This window comes from Hyperolius riggenbachi, chromosome 7, assembly GCF_040937935.1.
Source record: "Hyperolius riggenbachi isolate aHypRig1 chromosome 7, aHypRig1.pri, whole genome shotgun sequence".
In the NCBI taxonomy this organism is placed as follows: domain Eukaryota; kingdom Metazoa; phylum Chordata; class Amphibia; order Anura; family Hyperoliidae; genus Hyperolius; species Hyperolius riggenbachi.
Genome location: NC_090652.1, coordinates 31,959,339 through 31,969,338, shown reverse-complemented (window position 1 = coordinate 31,969,338; position 10,000 = coordinate 31,959,339). Strand labels below are relative to the sequence as shown.

At 39.4% G+C, this 10,000-nt stretch overlaps 13 non-coding genes across 13 annotated transcripts; all 13 read left to right on the top strand.

The window, feature by feature from the left end:
* The first annotated feature begins 338 nt into the window (after positions 1-338).
* Positions 339-410, top strand: TRNAC-GCA (transfer RNA cysteine (anticodon GCA)). Its single transcript has one exon. It is a non-coding gene; the product is annotated as a tRNA-Cys (tRNA).
* Positions 411-982: 572 nt separating this feature from the next.
* Positions 983-1,054, top strand: TRNAC-GCA (transfer RNA cysteine (anticodon GCA)). The gene has a single exon. It is a non-coding gene; the product is annotated as a tRNA-Cys (tRNA).
* A 723-nt stretch (positions 1,055-1,777) lies between these two features.
* Positions 1,778-1,849, top strand: TRNAC-GCA (transfer RNA cysteine (anticodon GCA)). Its single transcript has one exon. It is a non-coding gene; the product is annotated as a tRNA-Cys (tRNA).
* Positions 1,850-2,571: 722 nt separating this feature from the next.
* TRNAC-GCA (transfer RNA cysteine (anticodon GCA)) lies at positions 2,572-2,643 on the top strand. The gene has a single exon. It is a non-coding gene; the product is annotated as a tRNA-Cys (tRNA).
* Positions 2,644-3,215: 572 nt separating this feature from the next.
* TRNAC-GCA (transfer RNA cysteine (anticodon GCA)) lies at positions 3,216-3,287 on the top strand. The gene has a single exon. It is a non-coding gene; the product is annotated as a tRNA-Cys (tRNA).
* A 723-nt stretch (positions 3,288-4,010) lies between these two features.
* Positions 4,011-4,082, top strand: TRNAC-GCA (transfer RNA cysteine (anticodon GCA)). The gene has a single exon. It is a non-coding gene; the product is annotated as a tRNA-Cys (tRNA).
* Positions 4,083-4,804: 722 nt separating this feature from the next.
* On the top strand, positions 4,805-4,876 carry TRNAC-GCA (transfer RNA cysteine (anticodon GCA)). Its single transcript has one exon. It is a non-coding gene; the product is annotated as a tRNA-Cys (tRNA).
* A 572-nt stretch (positions 4,877-5,448) lies between these two features.
* Positions 5,449-5,520, top strand: TRNAC-GCA (transfer RNA cysteine (anticodon GCA)). Its single transcript has one exon. It is a non-coding gene; the product is annotated as a tRNA-Cys (tRNA).
* Positions 5,521-6,243: 723 nt separating this feature from the next.
* On the top strand, positions 6,244-6,315 carry TRNAC-GCA (transfer RNA cysteine (anticodon GCA)). Its single transcript has one exon. It is a non-coding gene; the product is annotated as a tRNA-Cys (tRNA).
* Positions 6,316-6,887: 572 nt separating this feature from the next.
* TRNAC-GCA (transfer RNA cysteine (anticodon GCA)) lies at positions 6,888-6,959 on the top strand. The gene has a single exon. It is a non-coding gene; the product is annotated as a tRNA-Cys (tRNA).
* Positions 6,960-8,002: 1,043 nt separating this feature from the next.
* Positions 8,003-8,074, top strand: TRNAC-GCA (transfer RNA cysteine (anticodon GCA)). Its single transcript has one exon. It is a non-coding gene; the product is annotated as a tRNA-Cys (tRNA).
* Positions 8,075-8,646: 572 nt separating this feature from the next.
* On the top strand, positions 8,647-8,720 carry TRNAC-GCA (transfer RNA cysteine (anticodon GCA)). The gene has a single exon. It is a non-coding gene; the product is annotated as a tRNA-Cys (tRNA).
* Positions 8,721-9,292: 572 nt separating this feature from the next.
* On the top strand, positions 9,293-9,364 carry TRNAC-GCA (transfer RNA cysteine (anticodon GCA)). The gene has a single exon. It is a non-coding gene; the product is annotated as a tRNA-Cys (tRNA).
* The last annotated feature ends 636 nt before the right edge of the window (positions 9,365-10,000 follow it).

The window sequence follows — 10,000 nt, the reverse complement described above, 5'->3', positions numbered from 1 at the left end:
AAGTTTCTGGGTCTGACGAAAGTGTCTCTTGCGGCCATGGTCCGTAACATGCTCATCATTCTAGCTTTCATGCAGATTATTATGCAAATTGTGAGCGTCATGGAAGTGGGACATTCAAATACACTTCCTGACGATTAACGCATTTCCAAGCTGCCTACAATATTAATTCAATTTGCATGCAACCTGGATTTATTACTGTCTCATTGACCATCTCTAGTCTCTAGAGTTATCATTTAACTCTGTCCAACCTTAACAAACTCCAAGTTAACGCTTGAAATGTTTTCATGGACTACATAAGAGAAACTATTTAAAATGGTCAGAAAAGCTGAACAGAGCGTGGGGGTATAGCTCAGTGGTAGAGCATTCGACTGCAGATCAAGAGGTCCTTGGTTCAAATCCGAGTGCCCCCTTGACTTGATCTAGCTCTTTGCTCTTTCTCTAATCTCTTTACATAAACCAATACTCTCAAGGCAGTAATAAAGAGAACTACAATAATCAAAATATCCCGTTATGCTGCAGAATCGTAGTAACTTGGTGAAAGTTCACATGCTCCCTCCAAGCAACCACATTTCTGAAGTGTTCTTTTCTTTACATATCCAAAGTAAATTTGTTTTTTCTTTCCATACGTATTTTAAAGGATCCTGCAAAAGAACAGCAAAAGCTACAAAATGTCTACAATGTAAGTCCTCCACTCAAATTAGCAAAGCAGAAGAACTTTGGGCTTCTACATCTGCTGCCAAATACACATGTGCTGGGGTCTAATGCACTTCCTGACGATTAACACATTTCCAAGCTGCCTACAATATTAATTCAATTTGCATGCAACCTGGATTTATTACTGTCTCATTGACCATCTCTAGTCTCTAAGAGTTATCATTTAACTCTGTCCAACCTTAACAAACTCCAAGTTAACGCTTTAAATGCTTTCATGGACTACATGAGAGAAACTATTTAAAATGGTCAGAAAAGCTGAACAGAGCGTGGGGGTATAGCTCAGTGGTAGAGCATTCGACTGCAGATCGAGAGGTCCTTGGTTCAAATCCGAGTGCCCCCTTGACATGATCTAGCTCTTTGCTCTTTCTCTAATCTCTTTACATAAACCAATACTCTCAAGGCAGTAATAAAGAGAACTACAATAATCAAAATATCCTGTTATGCTGCAGAATCGTAGTAGCTTGGTGAAAGTTCACATGCTCCCTCCAAGCAACCACATTTCTGAAGTGTTCTTTTCTTTACATATCCAAAGTAAATTTGGTTTTTCTTTCCATACGTATTTTAAAGGATCCTGCAAATGAACAGCAAAAGCTACAAAATGTCTACAATGTAAGTCCTCCACTCAAATTAGCAAAGCAGAAGAACTTTGGGCTTCTACATCTGCTGCCAAATACACATGTGCTGGGGTCTAATGCAGTGGCAAAAATGGCAACTGCAGAATGAGAAGTTTCTGGGTCTGACGAAAGTGTCTCTTGCGACCATGGTCCGTAACATGCTCATCATTCTAGCTTTCATGCAGATTATTATGCAAATTGTGAGCGTCATGGAAGTGGGACATTCAAATACACTTCCTGACGATTAACGCATTTCCAAGCTGCCTACAATATTAATTCAATTTGCATGCAACCTGGATTTATTACTGTCTCATTGACCATCTCTAGTCTCTAAGAGTTATCATTTAACTCTGTCCAACCTTAACAAACTCCAAGTTAACGCTTGAAATGCTTTCATGGACTACATGAGAGAAACTATTTAAAATGGTCAGAAAAGCTGAACAGAGTGTGGGGGTACAGCTCAGTGGTAGAGCATTCGACTGCAGATCGAGAGGTCCTTGGTTCAAATCCGAGTGCCCCCTTGACATGATCTAGCTCTTTGCTCTTTCTCTAAACTCTTTACATAAACCAATACTCTCAAGGCAGTAATAAAGAGAACTACGTTAATCAAAATATCCCGTTATGCTGCAGAATCGTAGTAACTTGGTGAAAGTTCACATGCTCCCTCCAAGCAACCACATTTCTGAAGTGTTCTTTTCTTTACATATCCAAAGTAAATTTGTTTTTTCTTTCCATACGTATTTTAAAGGATCCTGCAAAAGAACAGCAAAAGCTACAAAATGTCTACAATGTAAGTCCTCCACTCAAATTAGCAAAGCAGAAGAACTTTGGGCTTCTACATCTGCTGCCAAATACACATGTGCTGGGGTCTAATGCAGTGGCAGAAATGGCAACTGCAGAATGAGAAGTTTCTGGGTCTGACGAAAGTGTCTCTTGCGGCCATGGTCCGTAACATGCTCATCATTCTAGCTTTCATGCAGATTATTATGCAAATTGTGAGCGTCATGGAAGTGGGACATTCAAATACACTTCCTGACGATTAACGCATTTCCAAGCTGCCTACAATATTAATTCAATTTGCATGCAACCTGGATTTATTACTGTCTCATTGACCATCTCTAGTCTCTAGAGTTATCATTTAACTCTGTCCAACCTTAACAAACTCCAAGTTAACGCTTGAAATGTTTTCATGGACTACATAAGAGAAACTATTTAAAATGGTCAGAAAAGCTGAACAGAGCGTGGGGGTATAGCTCAGTGGTAGAGCATTCGACTGCAGATCAAGAGGTCCTTGGTTCAAATCCGAGTGCCCCCTTGACTTGATCTAGCTCTTTGCTCTTTCTCTAATCTCTTTACATAAACCAATACTCTCAAGGCAGTAATAAAGAGAACTACAATAATCAAAATATCCCGTTATGCTGCAGAATCGTAGTAACTTGGTGAAAGTTCACATGCTCCCTCCAAGCAACCACATTTCTGAAGTGTTCTTTTCTTTACATATCCAAAGTAAATTTGTTTTTTCTTTCCATACGTATTTTAAAGGATCCTGCAAAAGAACAGCAAAAGCTACAAAATGTCTACAATGTAAGTCCTCCACTCAAATTAGCAAAGCAGAAGAACTTTGGGCTTCTACATCTGCTGCCAAATACACATGTGCTGGGGTCTAATGCACTTCCTGACGATTAACACATTTCCAAGCTGCCTACAATATTAATTCAATTTGCATGCAACCTGGATTTATTACTGTCTCATTGACCATCTCTAGTCTCTAAGAGTTATCATTTAACTCTGTCCAACCTTAACAAACTCCAAGTTAACGCTTTAAATGCTTTCATGGACTACATGAGAGAAACTATTTAAAATGGTCAGAAAAGCTGAACAGAGCGTGGGGGTATAGCTCAGTGGTAGAGCATTCGACTGCAGATCGAGAGGTCCTTGGTTCAAATCTGAGTGCCCCCTTGACATGATCTAGCTCTTTGCTCTTTCTCTAAACTCTTTAAATAAACCAATACTCATAAGGCAGTAACAAAGAGAACTACGTTAATCAAAATATCCCGTTATGCTGCAGAATCATAGTAACTTGGTGAAAGTTCACATGCTCCCTCCAAGCAACCACATTTCTTAAGTGTTCTTTTCTTTACATATTCAAAGTAAATTTGTTTTTTCTTTCCATACGTATTTTAAAGGATCCTGCAAATGAACAGCAAAAGCTACAAAATGTGTACATTGTAAGTCCTCCACTCAAATTAGCAAAGCAGAAGAACTTTGGGCTTCTACATCTGCTGCCAAATACACATGTGCTGGGGGCTAATGCAGTGGCAGAAATGGCAACTGCAGAATGAGAAGTTTCTGGGTCTGACGAAAGTGTCTCTTGCGGCCATGGTCCGTAACATGCTCATCATTCTAGCTTTCATGCAGATTATTATGCAAATTGTGAGCGTCATGGAAGTGGGACATTCAAATACACTTCCTGACGATTAATGCATTTCCAAGCTGCTTACAATATTAATTCAATTTGCATGCAACCTGGATTTATTACTGTCTCATTGACCATCTCTAGTCTCTAAGAGTTATCATTTAACTCTGTCCAACCTTAACAAACTCCAAGTTAACGCTTGAAATGTTTTCATGGACTACATGAGAGAAACTATTTAAAATGGTCAGCAAAGCTGAACAGAGCGTGGGGGTATAGCTCAGTGGTAGAGCATTCGACTGCAGATCGAGAGGTCCTTGGTTCAAATCCGAGTGCCCCCTTGATATGATCTAGCTCTTTGCTCTTTCTCTAATCTCTTTACATAAACCAATACTCTCAAGGCAGTAATAAAGAGAACTACAATAATCAAAATATCCCGTTATGCGGCAGAATCGTAGTAACTTGGTGACAGTTCACATGCTCCCTCCAAGCAACCACATATCTGAAGTGTTCTTTTCTTTACATATCCAAAGTAAATTTGGTTTTTCTTTCCATACGTATTTTAAAGGATCCTGCAAAAGAACAGCAAAAGCTACAAAATGTCTACAATGTAAGACCTCCACTCAAATTAGCAAAGCAGAAGAACTTTGGGCTTCTACATCTGCTGCCAAATACACATGTGCTGGGGTCTAATGCAGTGGCAGAAATGGCAACTGCAGAATGAGAAGTTTCTGGGTCTGACGAAAGTGTCTCTTGCGGCCATGGTCCGTAACATGCTCATCATTCTAGCTTTCATGCAGATTATTATGCAAATTGTGAGCGTCATGGAAGTGGGACATTCAAATACACTTCCTGACGATTAACGCATTTCCAAGCTGCCTACAATATTAATTCAATTTGCATGCAACCTGGATTTATTACTGTCTCATTGACCATCTCTAGTCTCTAGAGTTATCATTTAACTCTGTCCAACCTTAACAAACTCCAAGTTAACGCTTGAAATGTTTTCATGGACTACATAAGAGAAACTATTTAAAATGGTCAGAAAAGCTGAACAGAGCGTGGGGGTATAGCTCAGTGGTAGAGCATTCGACTGCAGATCAAGAGGTCCTTGGTTCAAATCCGAGTGCCCCCTTGACTTGATCTAGCTCTTTGCTCTTTCTCTAATCTCTTTACATAAACCAATACTCTCAAGGCAGTAATAAAGAGAACTACAATAATCAAAATATCCCGTTATGCTGCAGAATCGTAGTAACTTGGTGAAAGTTCACATGCTCCCTCCAAGCAACCACATTTCTGAAGTGTTCTTTTCTTTACATATCCAAAGTAAATTTGTTTTTTCTTTCCATACGTATTTTAAAGGATCCTGCAAAAGAACAGCAAAAGCTACAAAATGTCTACAATGTAAGTCCTCCACTCAAATTAGCAAAGCAGAAGAACTTTGGGCTTCTACATCTGCTGCCAAATACACATGTGCTGGGGTCTAATGCACTTCCTGACGATTAACACATTTCCAAGCTGCCTACAATATTAATTCAATTTGCATGCAACCTGGATTTATTACTGTCTCATTGACCATCTCTAGTCTCTAAGAGTTATCATTTAACTCTGTCCAACCTTAACAAACTCCAAGTTAACGCTTTAAATGCTTTCATGGACTACATGAGAGAAACTATTTAAAATGGTCAGAAAAGCTGAACAGAGCGTGGGGGTATAGCTCAGTGGTACAGCATTCGACTGCAGATCGAGAGGTCCTTGGTTCAAATCCGAGTGCCCCCTTGACATGATCTAGCTCTTTGCTCTTTCTCTAATCTCTTTACATAAACCAATACTCTCAAGGCAGTAATAAAGAGAACTACAATAATCAAAATATCCTGTTATGCTGCAGAATCGTAGTAGCTTGGTGAAAGTTCACATGCTCCCTCCAAGCAACCACATTTCTGAAGTGTTCTTTTCTTTACATATCCAAAGTAAATTTGGTTTTTCTTTCCATACGTATTTTAAAGGATCCTGCAAATGAACAGCAAAAGCTACAAAATGTCTACAATGTAAGTCCTCCACTCAAATTAGCAAAGCAGAAGAACTTTGGGCTTCTACATCTGCTGCCAAATACACATGTGCTGGGGTCTAATGCAGTGGCAAAAATGGCAACTGCAGAATGAGAAGTTTCTGGGTCTGACGAAAGTGTCTCTTGCGACCATGGTCCGTAACATGCTCATCATTCTAGCTTTCATGCAGATTATTATGCAAATTGTGAGCGTCATGGAAGTGGGACATTCAAATACACTTCCTGACGATTAACGCATTTCCAAGCTGCCTACAATATTAATTCAATTTGCATGCAACCTGGATTTATTACTGTCTCATTGACCATCTCTAGTCTCTAAGAGTTATCATTTAACTCTGTCCAACCTTAACAAACTCCAAGTTAACGCTTGAAATGCTTTCATGGACTACATGGGAGAAACTATTTAAAATGGTCAGAAAAGCTGAACAGAGTGTGGGGGTACAGCTCAGTGGTAGAGCATTCGACTGCAGATCGAGAGGTCCTTGGTTTAAATCCGAGTGCCCCCTTGACATGATCTAGCTCTTTGCTCTTTCTCTAAACTCTTTACATAAACCAATACTCTCAAGGCAGTAATAAAGAGAACTACGTTAATCAAAATATCCCGTTATGCTGCAGAATCGTAGTAACTTGGTGAAAGTTCACATGCTCCCTCCAAGCAACCACATTTCTGAAGTGTTCTTTTCTTTACATATCCAAAGTAAATTTGTTTTTTCTTTCCATACGTATTTTAAAGGATCCTGCAAAAGAACAGCAAAAGCTACAAAATGTCTACAATGTAAGTCCTCCACTCAAATTAGCAAAGCAGAAGAACTTTGGGCTTCTACATCTGCTGCCAAATACACATGTGCTGGGGTCTAATGCACTTCCTGACGATTAACGCATTTCCAAGCTGCCTACAATATTAATTCAATTTGCATGCAACCTGGATTTATTACTGTCTCATTGACCATCTCTAGTCTCTAAGAGTTATCATTTAACTCTGTCCAACCTTAACAAACTCCAAGTTAACGCTTGAAATGTTTTCATGGACTACATGAGAGAAACTATTTAAAATGGTCAGAAAAGCTGAACAGAGCGTGGGGGTATAGCTCAGTGGTAGAGCATTCGACTGCAGATCAAGAGGTCCTTGGTTCAAATCCGAGTGCCCCCTTGATATGATGTAGTTCTTTGCTCTTTCTCTAATCTCTTTACTTAAACCAATACTCTCAAGGCAGTAATAAAGAGAACTACAATAATCAAAATATCCCGTTATGCTGCAGAATCGTAGTAACTTGGTGAAAGTTCACATGCTCCCTCCAAGCAACCACATATCTGAAGTGTTCTTTTCTTTACATATCCAAAGTAAATTTGGTTTTTCTTTCCATACGTATTTTAAAGGATCCTGCAAAAGAACAGCAAAAGCTACAAAATGTCTACAATGTAAGTCCTCCACTCAAATTAGCAAAACAGAAGAACTTTTGGCTTCTACATCTGCTGCCAAATACACATGTGCTGGGGTCTAATGCAGTGGCAGAAATGGCAACTGCAGAATGAGAAGTTTCTGGGTCTGACGAAAGAGTCTCTTGCGGCCATGGTCCGTAACATGCTCATCATTCTATCTTTTATGCAGATTATTATGCAAATTGTGAGCGTCATGGAAGTGGGACATTCAAATACACTTCCTGACGATTAACGCATTTCCAAGCTGCCTACAATATTAATTCAATTTGCATGCAACCTGGATTTATTACTGTCTCATTGACCATCTCTAGTCTCTAAGAGTTATCATTTAACTCTGTCCAACCTTAACAAACTCCAAGTTAAAGGGGAACTGAAGAGAGAGGTATATGGAGGCTGTCATGTTTATTTCCTTTTAGACAATACCAGTTGCCTGGCAGCCCTGCTGATCCTCTGCCTCTAATACTATTAGCCATAGCCCCTGAACAAGCATGCAGCAGATCAGGTGTTTCAGTGGTTCAGACTTATATGTCTGATCTGACAAGACTAGCTGCATGCTTGTTTCTAGTTTTATTCAGATACTACTGCAGAGAAATAGACCAGCAGGGCTGCCAGGCAACTGGTGTTGATTAAAAGGAAATAAACATGACAGCCCCCATATACCTCTCTCTTCAGTTCCCCTTTAACGCTTGAAATGCTTTCATGGACTACATGAGAGAAACTATTTAAAATGGTCAGAAAAGGTGAACAGAGCGTGGGGTTATAGCTCAGTGGTAGAGCATTCGACTGCAGTTTGAGAGGTCCTTGGTTCAAATCCGAGTGCCCCCTTGACATGATCTAGCTCTTTGCTCTTTCTCTAAACTCTTTACATAAACCAATACTCTCAAGGCAGTAATAAAGAGAACTACGTTAATCAAAATATCCCGTTATGCTGCAGAATCGTAGTAACTTGGTGAAAGTTCACATGCTCCCTCCAAGCAACCACATTTCTGAAGTGTTCTTTTCTTTACATATTCAAAGTAAATTTGTTTTTTCTTTCCATACGTATTTTAAAGGATCCTGCAAAAGAACAGCAAAAGCTACAAAATGTCTACAATGTAAGTCCTCCACTCAAATTAGCAAAGCAGAAGAACTTTGGGCTTCTACATCTGCTGCCAAATACACATGTGCTGGGGTCTAATGCACTTCCTGACGATTAACGCATTTCCAAGCTGCCTACAATATTAATTCAATTTGCATGCAACCTGGATTTATTACTGTCTCATTGACCATCTCTAGTCTCTAAGAGTTATCATTTAACTCTGTCCAACCTTAACAAACTCCAAGTTAACGCTTGAAATGCTTTCATGGACTACATGAGAGAAACTATTTAAAATGGTCAGAAAAGGTGAACAGAGCGTGGGGGTATAGCTCAGTGGTAGAGCATTCGACTGCAGATCGAGAGGTCCTTGGTTCAAAAATTCGAGTGCCCCTTTGACATGATCTAGCTCTTTGCTCTTTCTCTAAACTCTTTACATAAACCAATACTCTCAAGGCAGTAATAAAGAGAACTACGTTAATCAAAATATCCTTTTATGCTGCAGAATCGTAGTAACTTGGTGAAAGTTCACATGCTCCCTCCAAGCAACCACATTTCTGAAGTGTTCTTTTCTTTACATATTCAAAGTAAATTTGTTTTTTCTTTCCATACGTATTTTAAAGGATCCTGCAAAAGAACAGCAAAAGCTACAAAATGTCTACAATGTAAGTCCTCCACTCAAATTAGCAAAGCAGAAGAACTTTGGGCTTCTACATCTGCTGCCAAATACACATGTGCTGGGGTCTAATGCACTTCCTGACGATTAACGCATTTCCAAGCTGCCTACAATATTAATTCAATTTGCATGCAACCTGGATTTATTACTGTCTCATTGACCATCTCTAGTCTCTAAGAGTTATCATTTAACTCTGTCCAACCTTAACAAACTCCAAGTTAACGCTTCAAATGTTTTCATGGACTACATGAGAGAAACTATTTAAAATGGTCAGAAAAGCTGAACAGAGCGTGGGGGTATAGCTCAGTGGTAGAGCATTCGACTGCAGATCAAGAGGTCCTTGGTTCAAATCCGAGTGCCCCCTTGATATGATCTAGTTCTTTGCTCTTTCTCTAATCTCTTTACTTAAACCAATACTCTCAAGGCAGTAATAAAGAGAACTACAATAATCAAAATATCCCGTTATGCTGCAGAATCGTAGTAACTTGGTGAAAGTTCACATGCTCCCTCCAAGCAACCACATATCTGAAGTGTTCTTTTCTTTACATATCCAAAGTAAATTTGGTTTTTCTTTCCATACGTATTTTAAAGGATCCTGCAAAAGAACAGCAAAAGCTACAAAATGTCTACAATGTAAGTCCTCCACTCAAATTAGCAAAACAGAAGAACTTTTGGCTTCTACATCTGCTGCCAAATACACATGTGCTGGGGTCTAATGCAGTGGCAGAAATGGCAACTGCAGAATGAGAAGTTTCTGGGTCTGACGAAAGAGTCTCTTGCGGCCATGGTCCGTAACATGCTAATCATTCTATCTTTTATGCAGATTATTATGCAAATTGTGAGCGTCATGGAAGTGGGACATTCAAATACACTTCCTGACGATTAACGCATTTCCAAGCTGCCTACAATATTAATTCAATTTGCATGCAACCTGGATTTATTACTGTCTCATTGACCATCTCTAGTCTCTAAGAGTTATCATTTAACTCTGTCCAACCTT